Here is a 19,088-nt window from a genome sequence, read left to right on the forward strand (position 1 = left end):
CCATTCTCCGTATACAAAGTCTGGTCACATCACGCCGTGGCTGCGACTTCAAAGCATCTACCTGAATTGTCCTAATGCTTGAAAGAACAAATTAATGCATGCATCTATTTAATTTTACATCGCTGATTACCCTAGATTGCCTTGAAGTCTGCTTTAATGAACACACAGCGCTTAGCAGTAGTGGGATGAACTCCCCAATGAGCAGGCTAATTAAACGCCAGAGACCGCGGTAACGAATCGCCGTATCTCATCAGAAGCAGCCAATCGGATGAGGACCCCCCCAGTCTTCCTTCGCGATATCCATCTCCTTCAAAGCAAGAATGTTCAAGCGCTTAAAGTGTTACCAATAGGGTGCAAATACTTCTCAGCGATCTCTATTCATAAGGTGGCTTCATCATGCTGCGAGGGCCGCCATCAACTGCTGATCTGCAACAGTAAGCGTTGATTGGAAACAAGCGAAATGGATTATTGAGCAGCTGAGGACTCGGTGTGAGTTATGTCCATGGCGGAAGCTTTAGCCCCCCTTGTGTTGAAGGTCTTGCACATGTGGTCTTTAGAAAGGAACGTTGGGTCCATCAAGTTCCTTTCCACATGCCAGGCCTGATGGATGGTGCAATACAGACAGGGACCTAGTAGAATGCGGCCTTCAGCATCTGGGCCCCACTGGCCAGTTCTTGGATTTGCTCCCCGGCAGCCATCGCACTCCTCATCCACTGGCGATCTTTTTAAAGGTTTGGTGGAACCCAATCCAGAGCCGTATGGACATTTCCTATTGCAGCTGTCTGTGCCCATGTGAACATAGCACACCGCGCTCGCTTGATTAAAGTGTTATTAAATCAAATCTATTTGAAATGCTGATGAAATCACTTACAATGGATGCCGTTCTGTGATGTTTAATAGTTTTAGTTTCCTGCAGAATCAGCTGCTCCCCTGAGCACTGGTCCTGATATCCTGTTTTAGGGTGATTCCTTTCCCTTGCAGGGTCCTAGAGAGCCACCCTTGTGTGTGCTAGTATGCTCTGTGAGGGGGATTTATCAAAACTGAAGCAGACATAATGTGGAGCAGTTGCACTGCCCGTAGTAACCCAATCAGCTTCTCTCTTTCATTTTAAAAGCTTAATTGGACAAACTGTAGAGAAGTTGATTGGTTACCCTGGGCAATGGGCAACTGCTCCAGATTGTGCCTGCTCCAGTTTTGATACATTTCCCCCCTGTGTTTTCATAAACATACAGCAGAGTCCTACCGCACTCCCTGTCTGGCGGGTTATTGATTGGGAGATGCATGGTCTTAGACGTCCTTGTGGGAGGGCATGACCTGCGCCTGATTAATGTATATGGACCGCAGACTTTTTACAAGGATCAAGCCATTTCTTTTTACATCCAGACCTGTAGTCTTTGGAGGCGACCTTAATACTGTGACTAGGCTCAAGGACAGGAGGGGCCTCAGGAACAGGCTGGATTTTGATAGCTTTTTTTAAAATAGAGTGGTCAGGGATGCTGGTCTTGTGGATGTGCACATTAAGCACCTCCCGGACGACACAGGGTTCACTTTTCATCAAGGTAATAGTCGGAGTAGGATAGATAGGTTTTTTTTTTGAAGGAGAGCTCTGCTTTCTCACCCCCCGGCAGTGCAGGCAGTGGAGTTTTCTGCAAACGGGGTATAGCTGTTAAGACGATCATTGGCCTTAAGGATAGTACAGGCTCCTTGAAAGTCCGGGTCAGGGATCCTGGAGGTCGTAAGGTCCTTTTACGCTGACCTTCTTGGGAGGAAAGCGCTTGACCGGGACAAGATGGAAAGCTTTTTGGACGCTACACCAGGTCTAAAGGATGAGGATGTTCCCTTGATGAATTTGTCAGAGGAGATCACAGTTGATGAGGTGACAAGAGCAATTGCACAGCTAGCTGTCAAAAAGTCACCTGGCCCTGATGGCTTGACGGCTGAGTTTTACAAGGCCTTCAGGTCTATCTTGTCCCCACATTTGGTGGAGGTTTTTAATAGTTGCCTTACTGAGGGGGTGCTTCCCCCCTCCATGAGGAGGCCAGCTGTGATTCTTCTGTCAAAGGGTAAAGATCCTTTGATGATTGAGAACTGGCGCCCCATCAGCATTCTCAATGTCGCTAGAAAGGTGCTGTCGAAGATTTTTTTTTGGCGCTTATCGTCAGTAGCAGAGTCTTTGCTTTCTCGCCAGCAGCACTGTTCAATCCGGGGTAGGAGCACCTTCACAGCGGTTTTAGCTGTCCCGGAGGCCCTGGATCGGTGCAGGGCTGCTGGCTGGGGAAAGTATTTGCTGGCGTTGGATCAGGCAAAGGCCTTTGATCGTGTCAACCATGAGTACCTGTGGTTGCTCCTTAGTAAGTACGGTCTTTCGGGTGGTTTTGTTGATTGGTTAAAAGTCTTGTACAAGAGGGCTGAGAGCTTCCCTCTTGTAAAATGGTTGGGCAGCCCTTCGAGGTTGGCTCAGGGGTGCGCCAGGGTTGCCCGCTGAGTCCCCTGCTGTAGGTGTTTGCAATCGACACCTTTATAAGGAGGCTAGAGAGCGGTACGTTTTGTGGGGTACCAGTGGGGCTTCCACGTGAGCCACCTTTGAGGGTTGTGGCCTATGCGGATGATGTGTCTGTGATTATCACTGGGACGGATGAAGCGGAGGAGGTGGTCTCTCTGGTGTCACGGTACTCCGAAGCATCAGGCTCCAAAGTCAACCAGGAAAAGAGTGAGGTTTTCTGGATGGGAAAGGAAGGTGAAGAGTTTGATCTCCCGGACGCCTTTCCGGTGCCCCAGGACAAAATTAAGATACTTGGCATTGAATTTGGACCTGGCGATTATGGCCTCAAAAACTGGGAAGGCAGGCTGGCAATTGCCAATGCTAGGGTGGCCAACTGGAAGAGATGGAAGTTATCTCTGAGGGAACGGGTTGACCTGATAAAAACGTACCTGATTCCAATCTTTTTGTATGTCAGCTTTGTCTGCATCGTGCCAGTGCCTCTCTATGCCAGGGTCTATAGTGTGTTCTTCCAGATGTTGTGGGGGAACAGGCTAAACCCCATCAAGAGGAATGTCACCTATCTGTCCAGGAGAGAGGGTGGCCTAGGTATGGTCAATCCGGTTCTTTTCTTTTCCCTGCTGTTTCTCAAGTTTAATATTGGTAATATGCTTGCAGCGGAACCTCCTGGATGGGCAGGCATTTTTAGATCTTGGTTTAGGCCTTTTCTGCGACTTTGGGAAGAAGGTGGCCAAGTGAAGAGTCTTAGGGGTCATCGTGGTCAGCTCCCAGCCTATGTTGTGCCGTGCCTGAAATTATTGCGGCAGTGGCGATTGTCGGCTGAAGATCTCAAGTCTGCTCCGAGGAAAGTCCTTATGAGCCGGATCTTGAGCGAAGCCTTTCATGACCCACTGGCCTTAAGGGATTGCCCAGGCCCAATTTTGAGGGAAGGGTAGCATTGCTCAATATGGATCCAGGGATCTAGCCTGAATGTGCTTTCACGGGAAGCTCTATGTTGGGGGCAATTTGAAACACCGCAGTGAGTCAGAACGTGGGCTTGGTTGAAGGCGTGGGGGGGTATAAGCCTCCCTGACCCGCAGGAGTCTCTCTCTTATCACCCTAGATTTTTCCTATTTTTGTTTTTGAAAAATGGCTGCGTGCATAGGTGACGGGTTGTGCCTCTTAGGCCTTCTCTGCTGCTTCATGTAAATAGTTGGTGGATCTTTAAGCTTGAGGCTGTTTATACAGCAATGAGGCTTTATTGCCTGTCTGTATATATGTATATAACTTTGTGGTGTATTTTATATTTATAGTTTGATTTCTGTTCAGTTAATATTATGTTTATGTTTTGTTACTTTTATATAAACGTTGCTTAATTCTTTTAATAAAAAGATTAGCAGCCGTGAAGGATGACTTCATATGGCTCTTGCAGTTGGACAACATATGCTTAGATCATATTTCACCTTTAAAGATACATTCCTTTTTTGCTGAAGGAAAATTGATATGATGTATTTAATTGCTCCTCAAGCCATTTTGTAATTTTAATGTTATTAAAAATGACCTTTCCATTTTAATCTGCAGTCACTGTAATTTTCCAAAATTGTCAGAAATCCAAATGCCCCTTCTTCCAATATTACAACCCAGGGGCATGTTGTACGTACTCCAGAAATCTCATTTCCTGTCTGCACTGGACTACCAGTTAAAAAAAAAACCCCAGACATCCCTTGTAATAGCGGCTTCATTTCTTAGTCTTATCTTCACCTTAAGGGTTGCAGACACCACAACTTTTCTCTTTACAATGCTGAAATTGCTCAGGTGGTTGTAATAAAGGCTGACCACCCCCCTCCTCCCTCCTACCCATTCAGAAATTGGTCTGAAAAAAGGAAATTATGAAACCGGCAGCTATTTCTTCAGGATAGAGAAAACTATAAATCTGCAAAAAAGTTTGTGGAAATCCTTGCAGGGTCTATAGTTCACCGAGAGGAGACGTTCACTGGATAGAATGTGTGTAAAGGCTTGTGAATCAGTGGTGACAATGCTGATAGCTATGCCCCTTAAAACATCTTCTCCTCCCACTGTAGTACAAGCAGACACAGCCTACATGAGAGGGGCAACTATGCTCGGGATTCAGGAGTAGTGCAGCATAGTTGCCATAGCATGACAGGAAGAGGCATTGGGAGGTCTTTTCTGGCAGCATCAATAGGTATTTGTAGGACTTGTTGGGGGGACTTGGTCCTCATTCTCACCTGAGGGACAGCGTCTTTATGTGTAAAAACGCGTGTTTTGTGCAGAACCTTCTTTCACATCTTTGTGCTTTTTATGTGCAGCAAACACGCATTTTTGAGCAGTTCCATTAAAATCTATGGCGCCAAGAAGCACAGAATCTGCCAAAAAGAAGCTCATATACTTTCTTCAAGTGACGGGCGTTTTGCTACAAGTGACAAAACACGCAGATGTGAACATGACCATAGAAATGAATGGGGTTTTTTTTAAAAGCGTTTTTTCGGGTCGAAAAAACGCTCAGTGTAAATAAGAGAAGAGTGCAGCACACACATGTTTTTAATGGGGAGCCATAGTTCTGCTTTACAGCCCAGTTCCACCTAAAAAAAACATATGCCAGCATGTACGCAGAGTATGTTAAGCAGGCATATGCAGTTGCTGTATATGAACACAGAAACTTACTTTTTTTTGTCCAGTGTATTGTGACCTGGAGAGGCCGAGCTGGTGTGCAGTGATCTTGTTACAATGATTCACAGGGAAGCTGGTCAGCTGCTTTACATTATGTGCAAGAGAATCCAACCCCAGTGTTAGACTGAGATTCCTGTGGAGAAAATGATCAGTTTGTAGGACTGCGGCCTAGTAAAAAGTCCATAAAAAATGAAGAAAGCCAGCAACGTGAGCCATGAGACATCATATACATCATCACTGGTCATGAGACATCGTAATACATCATCACTGGTCATGAGACATCATATACATCATCACTGGTCATGAGACATTGTATATGTCATCACTGGTCATGAGACATTGTATATGTCATCACTGGTCATGAGACATCGTATACGCCATCACTGGTCATGAGACATCGTATACGCCATCACTGGTCATGAGACATCGTATACGCCATCACTGGTCATGAGACATCGTATACGCCATCACTGGTCATGAGACATCGTATCATGAGACATCGTATACGCCATCACTGGTCATGAGACATCGTATACGCCATCACTGGTCATGAGACATCGCATGCGCCATCACTGGTCATGAGACATCGCATGCGCCATCACTGGTCATGAGACATCGTATGCGCCATCACTGCGCCTCTACATTACCACAATAAATGCTCATCACTTACAAAGGTGGAAATGGGCTTGAAGTTCAGGGAAAGGTTAGAGAGTCGGTCACTTTGCCCAACCCCTTCACCAACTTGTATTCCACTGCCCAGGGGCGTTACAAGGGGGGTGCGGCCCGCCCCGGTTGACACTATTGGAGGGGTGACACAAAAATGACTAGTCATTTTGGTGTCGCCCTCTATAAAAAGTCGGGCACTCAGTCATGGACCGAGAGCCCGACAGTGTCAGGAGAGAGGAGGGGACCCGCTGGATGAACATCCGCTCCTCTCTCTGCCGTCGTCCATCACCAAGATGGCCGCCGGCAGGCGACACTTAGATGACCGTACATGCGCGATGATGTCACGACGGAGTGTCACCCGGTCTCCGCTCCGGGTGACACCTGGCCTCGGTACGCCACTGCCACTATGTGTGCCTTTGGGGACCACGTGAAACACCCAGTATTTCCAAGTATGGGGGAGCTTAAGACCACCACCCCTTCCTCACAGGATGCAGTGCTAGGGCCTGGGCAGCCAATCACTTTGCTGATTGGGGAGGAAGCCATTAACATTGTGTAAGCTCTGACACAGACTGACTCGAAGCTTACACAGGGTCAGGACTCCCGCAGATTAATGGAGCAATTGGCAGCTCAGTGAGAGGACGGTGCTCAGAATTAAGGAATATAGGGCCTGCGTTTTCACAAGTTTAGGTGCATGGCTGTTCAAAGAAAAAAAGAGGATTCTGGCGACTACAGGCGTTCAGTGTGTTGGCCTCCTGTAGATGAACAATTGGAAAGTATTATAAACATTCAGACTCGGTCTTTATGCAAAATATTTGTCTGTATCAGAGGTGGGCAAACTCCGGCCCTCCAGCTGTGGTGCCACTACAAATCCCATGAGGCATTGCAAGACACTAACAGCCACAGACATGACTCCCGGAGGCAGATGAATGATGGGATGCGTATTTAAACACTTCTAGAGGGCCAGAGTTTGCCCACCCCTGGTTTAAATGGAGTGTCCCTTTTTAATATCCGTTTATAAACCTGAAAGGACCATTCAGGCATAGAGATTTGGGATAGATGGGGGGGCTCCCGGTTCCTTTGCCATCTGTAGCAGCTTTACTACTAGATGCTGTTGTCTGGAGCGTTCAATGTTTCTGTTTTATGTTTTGAAAAGTGTAATTGAGATGTCTCATTATATTTATATAGAAATGGGAACTCCAGTTTTACTTTAGGTTGAGCTCTATAAATTGCCTGTATTTTAGGAACTGATCCTCGCCTGCTTCTGCTTTGTAGATTTTGAAAAAGGCCATTCTTGGATTCCCGTCTGAGTCTTTCAAAGTTTGACTTCAAGAAGAACTCGGAACATATACATTCTTAACCCTTCCAGTAGGACGGCCCCCACCCTGTAAGGGTTAAGTGCTTGTCTTGTCTAGGGAGCTAAAATAACAGAGACACTCACCTGAACCACGATCCCGGCTGGTTCCTAGTACGCTCCTTTCAGCCTCTCTCCCTCCACTCCGGCCGTCTAAGGTCCAGTGAGTCATGACATCCAGTACTGTGTACAGGACGTGAGGACGGCGAGGAGCAGACGGGCTGAAGGGACCGATCTAGGAGCCAGATCTAAAATCACATGATAAGCCCCAGTGTTAAAAGAGAACTATGGGGTTAAGGCTTAGGGTAACGGGAGGACACAAACTAGCGTCCTCCCATCACCCTAGGCTGCTGCTCGCGGTATACTGAGACGCCGCAGCTGAAGCGGATCCCGACAATTATGACGGGATCCGCCCAGCTGCGTGATTCACCTTCAGGTTCCCTTTAGATGTTCACCAAATACAAGACTCCTACTGCAGTGAGCATGAAGGCCGCCATGTTCCCTGCAACAGACTGGATGCGAGTTGAACTGAAGCTCTGTGCACACTTCTGGGTGAGGCTATGAGTCAGTTGCAGGAGCAGAGGGCGAACAAATCAGGGAATTGGGTCTATGCCTGTTGCTGTCCGACAGACAACCTACTTCCGCGTGTCACTTCCTCGTTTATGGAAGCGCCGCAGGATGTCGCCAGTCTGGAAGTGACATCTTGCTTTTCCAACAGACGAGGAAGTGAGACGTGGAAGTAGATAAATATTTCACTTCCCTGTTTTTGCCCTGCAGACATCTCACCAGCGACAGCATCCCACTTGTAACATGGCCCTTAGTGACCAGACGCATGAGACAGCTTCCGTGCTTATCGGGAAGACGGGTGGCGAGTCATTACACGCCGCCTGGCTTCCTCATTGGGACTTCCGCTACTCGGTATTCGATATCGGCGAGTACTGAAAAAAAATATCACCAAAATGCCAGTATCGGTGCATCCCTAATTTCTATTTTCAGTTTTTGACCAGAGATACCCATTAAGCAAGGCCGGCAGAATAATTTGTTCATCTATATCAGAGGTGGGCAAACTCCGCCCCTCCAGCTGTGGTGCAACTACATGTCCCATGAGGCATTGCAAGAATCTGACAGTCACAGGCATAACTTCAGAGGCAGATGCATGATAGGTTTTGCAGCTTCAACACAGCTGGAGGGCCGGAGATTGCCCCCCCCCCGATCTATATATTATAAATCATTTGTCGGCTGTGGCATTTATGTTGTGTTATGGCTGTCCCCATTTTTGCATTTGGTTTTTGGGGTGTCTTTCTGATCTTGTGCTGTGGTTATGCGGTCAGTTAAAATGCAAATACCAGTTAGCGGAATGTTTTGTAGTTTATATAAAAAGACATTATATTCTTATGGGAAATGAGCAGGGTTAGGACACTTCCCTGAATTTGTTGTGGAAGTTGGGTTTGTGGTATGAATGGATTATTGTCTGCACTCCGTTATTTGCATATAAGTGTTCTGCTGTATATGATGCAAGCTGAGATTCTGCTCATCAGTGGGCGTTCAGTGTTGGGCTTTTCAGTGTTGGGCTTTTCAGTGTTGGGCTTTTCTGTGTTGGGCTTTTCAGTGTTGGGCTTTTCAGTGCTGGGCTTTTCAGTGCTGGGCTTTTCAGTGCTGGGCGTTCCGTGCTGGGCGTTCCGTGCTGGGCGTTCCGTGCTGGGCGTTCCGTGCTGGGCGTTCAGTGCTGGGCGTTCAGTGCTGGGCGTTCAGTGCTGGGCGTTCCGTGCTGGGCGTTCCGTGCTGGGCGTTCCGTGCTGGGCGTTCCGACAGTGCTCAGCCTCCAGTGCTGGGCTTTCTGTGCTGGGCGTTCCGTGCTGGGCGTTCCGTGCTGGGCGTTCCGTGCTCAGCCTCCAGTGCTGGGCGTTCAGTGCTGGGGCGTTCAGTGCTGGGCGTTCAGTGCTGGGGCGTTCAGTGCTGGGCGTTCAGTGCTGGGGCGTTCAGTGCTGGGCGTTCAGTGCTGGGGCGTTCAGTGCTGGGCGTTCAGTGCTGGGGCGTTCAGTGCTGGGCGTTCAGTGCTGGGGCGTTCAGTGCTGGGCGTTCAGTGCTGGGGCGTTCAGTGCTGGGCGTTCAGTGCTGGGGCGTTCAGTGCTGGGCGTTCAGTGCTGGGGCGTTCAGTGCTGGGCGTTCAGTGCTGGGGCGTTCAGTGCTGGGCGTTCAGTGCTGGGGCGTTCAGTGCTGGGCGTTCAGTGCTGGGGCGTTCAGTGCTGGGCGTTCAGTGCTGGGGCGTTCAGTGCTGGGCGTTCAGTGCTGGGGCGTTCAGTGCTGGGCGTTCAGTGCTGGGGCGTTCAGTGCTGGGCGTTCAGTGCTGGGGCGTTCAGTGCTGGGCGTTCAGTGCTGGGGCGTTCAGTGCTGGGCGTTCAGTGCTGGGGCGTTCAGTGCTGGGCGTTCAGTGCTGGGGCGTTCAGTGCTGGGCGTTCAGTGCTGGGGCGTTCAGTGCTGGGCGTTCAGTGCTGGGGCGTTCAGTGCTGGGCGTTCAGTGCTGGGGCGTTCAGTGCTGGGCGTTCAGTGCTGGGGCGTTCAGTGCTGGGCGTTCAGTGCTGGGGCGTTCAGTGCTGGGCGTTCAGTGCTGGGGCGTTCAGTGCTGGGCGTTCAGTGCTGGGGCGTTCAGTGCTGGGCGTTCAGTGCTGGGGCGTTCAGTGCTGGGCGTTCAGTGCTGGGGCGTTCAGTGCTGGGCGTTCAGTGCTGGGGCGTTCAGTGCTGGGCGTTCAGTGCTGGGCGTTCTGTGCTGGGCGTTCAGTACTCGGCCTCAAGTGCTGGGCATTCAGTGCTGGGCGTTCAGTGCTCCGATAGAAGAGGCTTTTTATTTTTTGTCAGCACAGGATGCAGGTCAAGCTAATAACATGGCCTGTATAGGAAGGCGTTGTACGAGCTCTTCCTCATTTACAGGGGTAGACTTCCCCTTTTGTCTGATTGCATGATATGTGAAGCCTCAGAATAAGGAACTCTCCCATTACAGGAACATATAAGGAGATTAGAAGTCACACTCGAAGCCGATACTAAATAGCCAATTATTGGCGTTAGTCATTCATTACATTTAGGTATAGTAGTATTAAACTCTCAAACCTTTTTTAATAACAAATCCATCAAACACATCAAATCACACACATACATCAAACACGTATACATCGCCCAGCAAAGTATTTCTTTATATTTTTTGCCCATCACTTATTCATCATGTTTCCGAACAGCTCCAACACTCTTGGCTCAGCATCCCTGAACTTCCTGTCCAGTGCAAGATCACAATCAGGAAGCCAGACGGCATCTCATGACTCACCTCCCGGCTTCCTGATTGGTCAGGAAGCCAGGCAGTCTCTGAAGCCGGTATACTTTCAATAGAAAACCAGTTTCACAGGCAATCAGGAAGCCGGGCGACGGGTCATGATCTGCAGCTTGACTTCCTGAAAATCGGAGTACCAAAAATAAATAAATATAGGTACTTGATACTGAAATACCGAAACTGGTGCATCCCTACTTCATTTAGTGCGCCTTAACACCTCGCATGGTGCAAATGGGTCCTCAGTGTATGAATTATGATTATTTTATGTAGTGATAAGGATGTGATCAACATTTTTATAATTTTTGTATCTGAATATCTCGGGGCGTTTGGTGTCTCGGGGCGTTTGGTGTCTCGGGGCGTTTGGTGTCTCGGGGCGTTTGGTGTCTCGGGGGGTACAATCGGTATTTCTGTATATGAAATGGTTATTGTACCTGCGCAGACCTCTATTTGCGGTGAAATGTTATTTTATCTCCGCACTGAAAAGGTTCCGATTTCCATATTCTTCTCATAAATGTCTCATAGAAGCTTAATATTATCACCTGCCAGAATCCAGCGCGGTTTCATCGAGTCCCAACAACTGTGAATTGACTTTTGTATATTGCAGAAAAAATCAATAATAAAACGAGAAAGAATAAACACAGGCGGTAAATAAACCTGATCCGGGCAATGAAAGCACCGTATGTGGGAGTGAAAAAATGGTTAATTTTACAAATAACGCATGGTGGAGAAATCATCAAAGGGGTCTGTTATTAAAAATCGTCCAAAGAGGCCTCGTTCACACCAGACGCAGTGCGTTCCGGCCCGATTCTGGCCAGAACGCACTGCATCACATGGCGGCCGGCTCACTATGTTGTGGGGCAGGAGGGGGCGTCCATTGAAGTGAATGGCACCGTAGCCACGCCCTACGGCTGCAATGCAATCGCCTGCACGGGAGCGCAAGGCACATTATGCCACAGGTGCGGTCCGAACAAAACAGTGCTTGCAGCATTTTGTTCAGACTGGACCACAGGCATAATGGGGGGGGGGCGGATTTATCGAAACTGGAGCAGACAAAATCAGGAGCAGTTGCCCATGGCAACCAATCAGCTTCTCTCTTCATTTTGTTCAGTAAAGGTTTGAAAATGAAAGAGAGAAGCTGATTGGTTGCCATGCACAGCTGCTCCAGATTTTGTCTGCTCCAGTTTTGATAAATCCCCCCCATTATGCCTGTGGTCCAGTCTGAACCGCCGATCGCGTTGCGGCCTGAAGGCGTGGCTACGGTGCCAGTCACTTGAATGGACCGCCACGCCGCCTCCTGCCCCACAACATAGTGAGCCGGCCACAATGCGATGTAGTGCGTTCTGGCCAGAATCGGACCGGAACGCACTGCATCTGGTTTGAACAAGGCCTGAAGCTTCATGTACATTAGTCCGGTGCAAGTTAACCAGATGTTGTCAGAGTGGGGCAAAAAAACAAATGTAATTTCTCTTCTGGTCGAATGTTCTTTAGTAGGTATAGCCATACAGATGGGACTGAATGGAGAACATTCCACATTATGGAGCTGAGGATCATTGGAAATAAGTTACCCTGGCACTGCAAGGGGTAAGTGCTCATTTTGGTCTAGGGAGGAAAAGAATAGTTATACTCACCTGATCCTCCAAGCTGGCTGGCTGGGACAGCGCTCCCTCCTGCCTGTGGCCTCTTGCACTGCATTGATGGAATGTCCCTCGCTGTCTTCACGTCCTATACACTGTGTATAGAACATGATGACTCAGGGACCTCAGACCAATGCAGCGGAGGCAGAAGGGAGCAGTCTAAGAGCAAGCCAGTCCGGAGGATCATATGAGTATAACTTTATTTTCCTCCCTAGACCAAAACGAGCACTTACCCCTGGCAGTGTGGGGGTAGCATCACTGCAAGGGTTAATTATTTTTTTGGCTCAGAGTTCTTCTTTAAAGGAGAATTATGAGGCTAGTGATTTTCACTCAGCCTCATAATCTGAGCCGACCTGTGACAATGAAACTGTCACAGGTCGGCTCAGTAGATCGGGAAGTGAGCGAACACATACCGGCGCTCGCTCACCTCTCGTTCTATCCATGCAGAGAGCCGTGACTGTCACTCACGGCTCCCTGCAGAGATCCCCCCCGCTCCGATCCTCCAACGCTGACTGGCGAAACGGACCGGGGAGGGGGCGGGTACAGCTGGCTCTGCCTCTAGATAGGCAGAGCCAGCTGTCACTCACGCAGCTGGGCGGATCCAGACAGAATTGTCGGGATCCATACCGGCTGCGGCGTCTCAGTATACCGCGAGCTGTAGCTCGCGGTATACGGAGCTTTGGGTGAAGGGAGGACGCTAGTTTGTGTCCTCCCGTTACCCTTAGTGACCCCATAGTTCTCCTTTAAGAGACTACTGTAGAAAATGAGCATATAAATGTAACCATTGATACTACAGGGATAGCAGTTATTACATTTATATGCTCATTGCAGTCTCTATATATGCTCTGTTGCAGTCTCCCAATACAGCAGCCTCTTGAATTGTAACATTGTATCTCGTTACTAACGTACTCCTCAGCACCATCTAGTGGCCATAAGGTGGTATTGTGGTGAGCTGTGTGTTTTCAAGTCAATTTAAAACCAAAGTGCATTGGACTGCATTGCTTAACGCAGGCCCAACGAAATAACAACCTGAAATCCATTGTTTGCAGTAGGCCCAGTTCACACCAAAGCCCTGCATAGGTGTATCTATTAAAAACAAATAAACCAAAGCAACTGGACTTGCTGTATTTTTCTTGAAGACGTTTCGTTGGTCATCCGACCAGCTTTCTCAATTCAGAGAGCTAGTTGGATGACCAGCCAAATGTCTTCAAGGAAAATACAGCAAGTCCAGTTGCCTTGGTTTATTTGTTTACACATATACCATGACCTGGATGAATGAGAACCTTCACAGACATCTGTGTCGGTGTGCGCTGGGTGAAAATGCAACAGGCTGCAGTGCAATCCAGCACGTTATAAAGGGTATTTTGGACTTTACTGCTGTGGAGAAATAAAATGCACGTCAATGTAACAAATCCTCTGCAGTAAAAGAGTTCCCGTATTTATCTTGTACTATGTTTGCTTTGTCTCTGGTTTCGGAACAATAAGCCTCTTTATGATTCTCTTAGAGGAAGTTAGCGTGGAGCCGTATGAATGTTTTCCGTTTACACTTCATACTTCCTCCTAGATGTCGAGAATACGTTGTGCTGAGCTCCCGGCTTTGCTTCTTCTGAGTCTCGATCCCTCTCGTCCTCTTTCCACAATTCTTCCTTTTTTAGATCTAAGATGCAACTCTGCGTTTATAAATGTAAACGTCACAAGTGTTTGTTCTGCTTCTAAAGCCATTGGAGTCTTCAAAACGTATTTACTTCTTCTATACTAGACCTCCGTGTAAAGGGGTCACCGTCCTTAACTAGACTGCCCTGTATAGGGTTCATCGTCCAGTAACTAGATTGCCCTGTATATAGGGGTCACCGTCCAGTAACTAGACTGCCCTGTATATAGGGGTCACCGTCCAGTAACTAGACTGCCCTGTATATAGGGGTCACCGTCCAGTAACTAGACTGCCCTGTATATAGGGGTCACCGTCCAGTAACTAGACTGCCCTGTATATAGGGGTCACCGTCCAGTAACTAGACTGCCCTGTATATAGGGGTCACCGTCCAGTAACTAGACTGCCCTGTATATAGGGGTCACCGTCCAGTAACTAGACTGCCCTGTATATAGGGGTCACCGTCCAGTAACTAGACTGCCCTGTATATAGGGGTCACCGTCCAGTAACTAGACTGCCCTGTATATAGGGGTCACCGTCCAGTAACTAGACTGCCCTGTATAGGGGTCACCGTCCAGTAACTAGACTGCCCTGTATAGGGGTCACCGTCCAGTAACTAGACTGCCCTGTATAGGGGTCACCGTCCAGTAACTAGACTGCCCTGTATAGGGGTCACCGTCCAGTAACTAGACTGCCCTGTATAGGGGTCACCGTCCAGTAACTAGACTGCCCTGTATAGGGGTCACCGTCCAGTAACTAGACTGCCCTGTATAGGGGTCACCGTCCAGTAACTAGACTGCCCTGTATAGGGGTCACTGTCCAGTAACTAGACTGCCCTGTATAGGGGTCACCGTCCAGTAACTAGACTGCCCTGTATAGGGGTCACCGTCCAGTAACTAGACTGCCCTGTATAGGGGTCACTGTCCAGTAACTAGACTGCCCTGTATAGGGGTCACCGTCCAGTAACTAGACTGCCCTGTATAGGGGTCACCGTCCAGTAACTAGACTGCCCTGTATTGGGGTCACTGTCCAGTGACTACACAGCCCTCTATGAGACTCCTCTACCTCCACATTGTATAGGTTACATGTACACACCTCCGCTACAAAAGTGCAAGTGGCGGTAAGGCCTAGCAAGTAACATCTTGCACCAGGGAGCAGAAGCATTTACTAAAGTGCGCATTTCACCACCGCAGGCCAGGGGAGTGGCGGGTGCTGAGGCCCATAAACTGGTTCAACTTCATTGCTGAAATCTCTCTGTGATTTCTGTGTATCCTCAGGGCAGTCCCCTTTCTACAGCGATGAAAGAGTATTCAACCGCCAATGACTTGTGAAAAGTCTTACACATTCTCCTCATTGTGAGTCTCTGCAAAGTAACAAATTAAAATGAAAATAACTATTAAGCAATTTAACCCTTGTCGCTGCCAGACCAGTTAGAAATCTTGAGAATGACCTAAAACCCCCAAAACAAATATCGCCTATGGGGGTCAGTGGCAGTTTGGGCATTGATGGAGCATTGTAAGTGCATGCACTACAGGGTGCCAGCTGCACAGCCCGGCATGTCAATGGAACCTGAAGTGCATCAAGTTCTGTACCACGATCGCTTTCTAAATCCTGTTGTTAGCCGCTTTTAGCTATTAAATACAGAAAAGGACATGTAAAAAAAATAACACAAAAAGAAAAGCAAGAAAAACCCACCAAATAGCAGCCCAGAAGTGTGAATGACCTTTATTTATGTCATCACTCTGCACGTTTGACACCTTGTTCTTCCTTCCTGACAACACTTGCGTGTTTGTGCATCTGATATATGGTTTGAAACGAAGCAATGAGAAGGGTTGTGGGTGTTTGGTGGCATGTTTTTCCTAAAGGGTTATTAAACCCTCACTGTTTTTGCATGTAGCTACTGCTAGCAAGCAGTAGCTATATGCAAAAACTTAAAAAAAACAAAAAAACCTTTTGAAACAGGTTTAAACTTACCTGTGTCTTTACCGCACGCTCCCATCCGAACATCTGAAGAGTTTCGGGTGGCCACAAAGGATCCTGGGGGGCGGGCGCATGCGCAGTTCAGATGTTCGGCCGGGAGGCACAAGGTAAGTCTATGGAGCAGCGTTCACCCGCACAGACACCGTGGGACATCAGAGAAGAGGAGGACAGACGAGTCGGCGCTGGATCGGAGACCCGCACCAGCGCTGGAGGGATATATGAAAACTACTGGAAAGAAGAAGATGATCGGATTAAGAGGCATCATTTGAAGTCCTTACACTAATGTTGGGTAGGGAATATCCTTTAATGTCACTTTGAAGTGAACCTTTATCTCCTTTCACTAAAAATCACATCAGCATGCAGCTCTGCACGCTCATATTAAATCGTTTTTTTTATTTTTTTTATTTACTTACAAATACAGTTCATCCACTTCCTGGTCCTCTTGGGCACAAGTGTTATAATTGTGCCCAAGCATTGCATCCTGGGAAGGTTACATCAGCAGAGCATTGTTGGGAAATCTCATTTGTGATCTCAGGGAAAGGCATTTTCCTCCCCTGAGATTATGTTCATGGTCACCTGTCCTAGTCACATGTGCCAGAGTTCCAGGAAGTAAAGCGAGATATATTAATCTTCCTTTAATAAAAATGACCACTGTGAGAAGACTGGGGAGGACAAGCAAAATAAGGAATGCAAAGAATACAAAGCTGGCAATTATCTAGTAGTATCTGTCTGTAAAATGTCATTGCTGAACATTTCTAAAGGTGTGTTTGTTGTCATTTCAAAGATGTGGGTGAAGTTCCTCTTTCATGTATAATGCATGGCCTGTCTTGTTGCCCTGTACAGGGTGACGTGTGTCAGGCTCTGAATGTATGACTGATGGCAGGCCTGTATCCGCAGCCTTTTATACCTGATATTGTGCCCTCTTCATGCTTGACTGACAGCCTGCGTTTTCCTTTTGCTTCATTTTAGATCCGCCGCACCTCCTCATCTGGTGTAAAGGGGATTCCGCAAACCACTTGAAGAGCCTCATCTGCTGGTAAATATTTGTTCAGCTGTCCCGGGACGTCAGTTGCTCTATGCAGAAATGTTCCAGCGTGACTCTCATCCAAAGAGAGCTGCAAGCTGGGACCCGTGTTCCCTTTCCAGGGAGAATGATCTAGTCCCTATATCTTCTGTGTGTTATCCCTATTTATGCTTCCATGTTATTATCTGTCTGAACAAGCAAAACAAAAATATATCTTTAGCAGTTTTTTTAGAAGAACGTTGTGCCGAAAGAAATCCTCTACTATTACTGACGTCATGCTAAAAATGCTAATTGCTTGGTAGTCATGCTGTATTTTTGTCCTAAAGTGAACCTATATTCAGACTGTCCCCATTCACACGTTCCCATCAGGAGAGGATCCATGGACGGATTCCCTCCTGATCGGAACGGATGTCACCATTGTGTCATTCGTGTCCGCGCAGTTCCGCCATCTCCCCCCCCATCTACTGATTACCGGACCCATGTTAGTGTATGGGCAGCCGGATCTAAACAAACGGGCGTCTGTTTACTTTGCGGTTACTCCTGATCTGGCACGATCAGGTCCAACAAATTGGATCTCTGATCCGTTTTTCTGGACCTTGCTGGAGCCCGGGGGTTACCGGATATAAACAGGCCCCTTTTACACCACCCGTTTAGGGGGGGTACGTGCATGGATCCTACAGATCAGAACGGATGTCACTATTGGGACATCTGTGTCCGTGCAGCTTTTTCCTCCTTGCGATGAAGGAAGAAAAAAAAAAAAACCTGACATTACCAGACCCATGATAGTGTATGGTAGGGATGCACGGATACCGATACTAGTATCGGTGCAGATGCCGAGTATTTGGGCGAGTACTTGTACTCGCCCAAATGCTCCGATGCCGAGCCCGATACTTTCGGTATCAGGAAGCCAGGCTGCGAGTCATTACACTTTTGACGAGGGAGCATGGAGCTGGGCCTCCCGGCCAATCAGCTCGCGGTATACTGAGACGCCGCAGCTGAATCGGATCCCGACAATTGTGCCTGGATCCACCCAGCTGCGTGACTGACAGCTGGCTCTGCCTATCTAGAGGCAGAGCCAGCTGTACCCGCCCCCTCCCCCGTCCGTTCCGCCAGTCAGCGCTGGCAGATAGGAGCGGGAAGAGGGGAATCCAGCCCCTCCCCTGTCACAGCAGAGAGCCGTGACAGGATCGAGAGGTGAGCGAACGCCGGTATGTGTTCGCTCACTTCCCGATCTACTGAGCCGACCTGTGACAGTCTCATTGTCACAGGTCGGCTAGAACTATGAGGTGAGTGAAAAGCACTCACCTCATAGTTCTCCTTTTAATATTTATATATGTGACTGGTCCTCTTTAATCAAGAAATAGCACAGAACCAGATGCCCACAAACCGCCATCTAGCATTGCACAAGCATGTGAAAGTACATGGCTCTTGTGGCATCCACTTCTTGTTCCATATTGAGGAAGTGTCACTCATATCACACGGTGATCCTCTGAGTTTTATAGTTTTCCTGCATCTGTAAAGGACGGGAATTCTTCTTGTGTGTGACCACTCCCCAGCGTGTCGGAGCCAACTCAGGTTTATACAGAAATCCATCATGCTATGTGTAAGCTGAGCTGTCATCCAGCATAGTATGGAGGAGGCGGCTGCTGTAGACTCCATGTTTTTTATGTCTCTGTCATGGCGTGGAGGAAAGGGATATGTTATAATTGGTTTTATTATCAGCAGCTGCTCATTTTAAAGTACTCTATGTATGTATATCAGTATTACAGAGGTCAGGTATATAAGAGCGTAACATACTCTGTCCTCTCTGCTTATTAAACGTGAGCAAATGTGTAACTGTATTACATTTGTTGTTACATTTTATTCTTATCTATGACACAGCTCCGTAGACTTCCAGTCACTTCCTGTCCTGGTGACACCCTTACACACTCGATGAAGCGGTACGGAAGTGAGGGCAGATCTCCCCACAGCAGTCACAGACAGCAGTCTAACCCTTCATCACTCTGTCCAAGGTGAAAAGGCCATGGCCAGAGTTCTCCTTAAACGCAACCCCCTCTTTGGCTCTTTTAACAGAAATTCTAGGAAAGAAGTTAAATCAGCCAGTGAAATGATAATCTTGTGCCCTGCAGATGCCAGAGCTGTGCCAGAATATTCACTGTGCTTCCCTAAATCTGAGTTCTGTATGAAGCATGTAGACAGGTTTCATACAGCTTGCCACATGGGTGGATAGGACAACTTCCTCTCAATCTCTCTTCCTCTCCCCCCCCCCTTCCTCTCCATTTCTCTTCCTATCTATCCC

The 19,088-nt window shown here is 48.1% G+C and overlaps 1 protein-coding gene across 6 annotated transcripts in view; it reads left to right on the plus strand.

The window, feature by feature from the left end:
• FAM49B (family with sequence similarity 49 member B) overlaps positions 1-19,088 on the plus strand; it is a 136,189-nt gene that overhangs the window by 64,542 nt on the left and 52,559 nt on the right. For all 6 annotated transcript variants that reach the window (XM_018558761.1, XM_018558769.1, XM_018558745.1 and 3 more), the window contains exon 2: positions 16,735-16,801. The gene's annotated coding sequence lies outside the window, so the exon portion shown is untranslated. The remainder of the gene's footprint in view (positions 1-16,734; positions 16,802-19,088) is intronic.

The sequence above is a fragment of the Nanorana parkeri genome, unplaced genomic scaffold (genome assembly GCF_000935625.1).
Source record: "Nanorana parkeri isolate BGI_ZX_2015 unplaced genomic scaffold, ASM93562v1 scaffold15, whole genome shotgun sequence".
NCBI lineage: Eukaryota > Metazoa > Chordata > Amphibia > Anura > Dicroglossidae > Nanorana > Nanorana parkeri.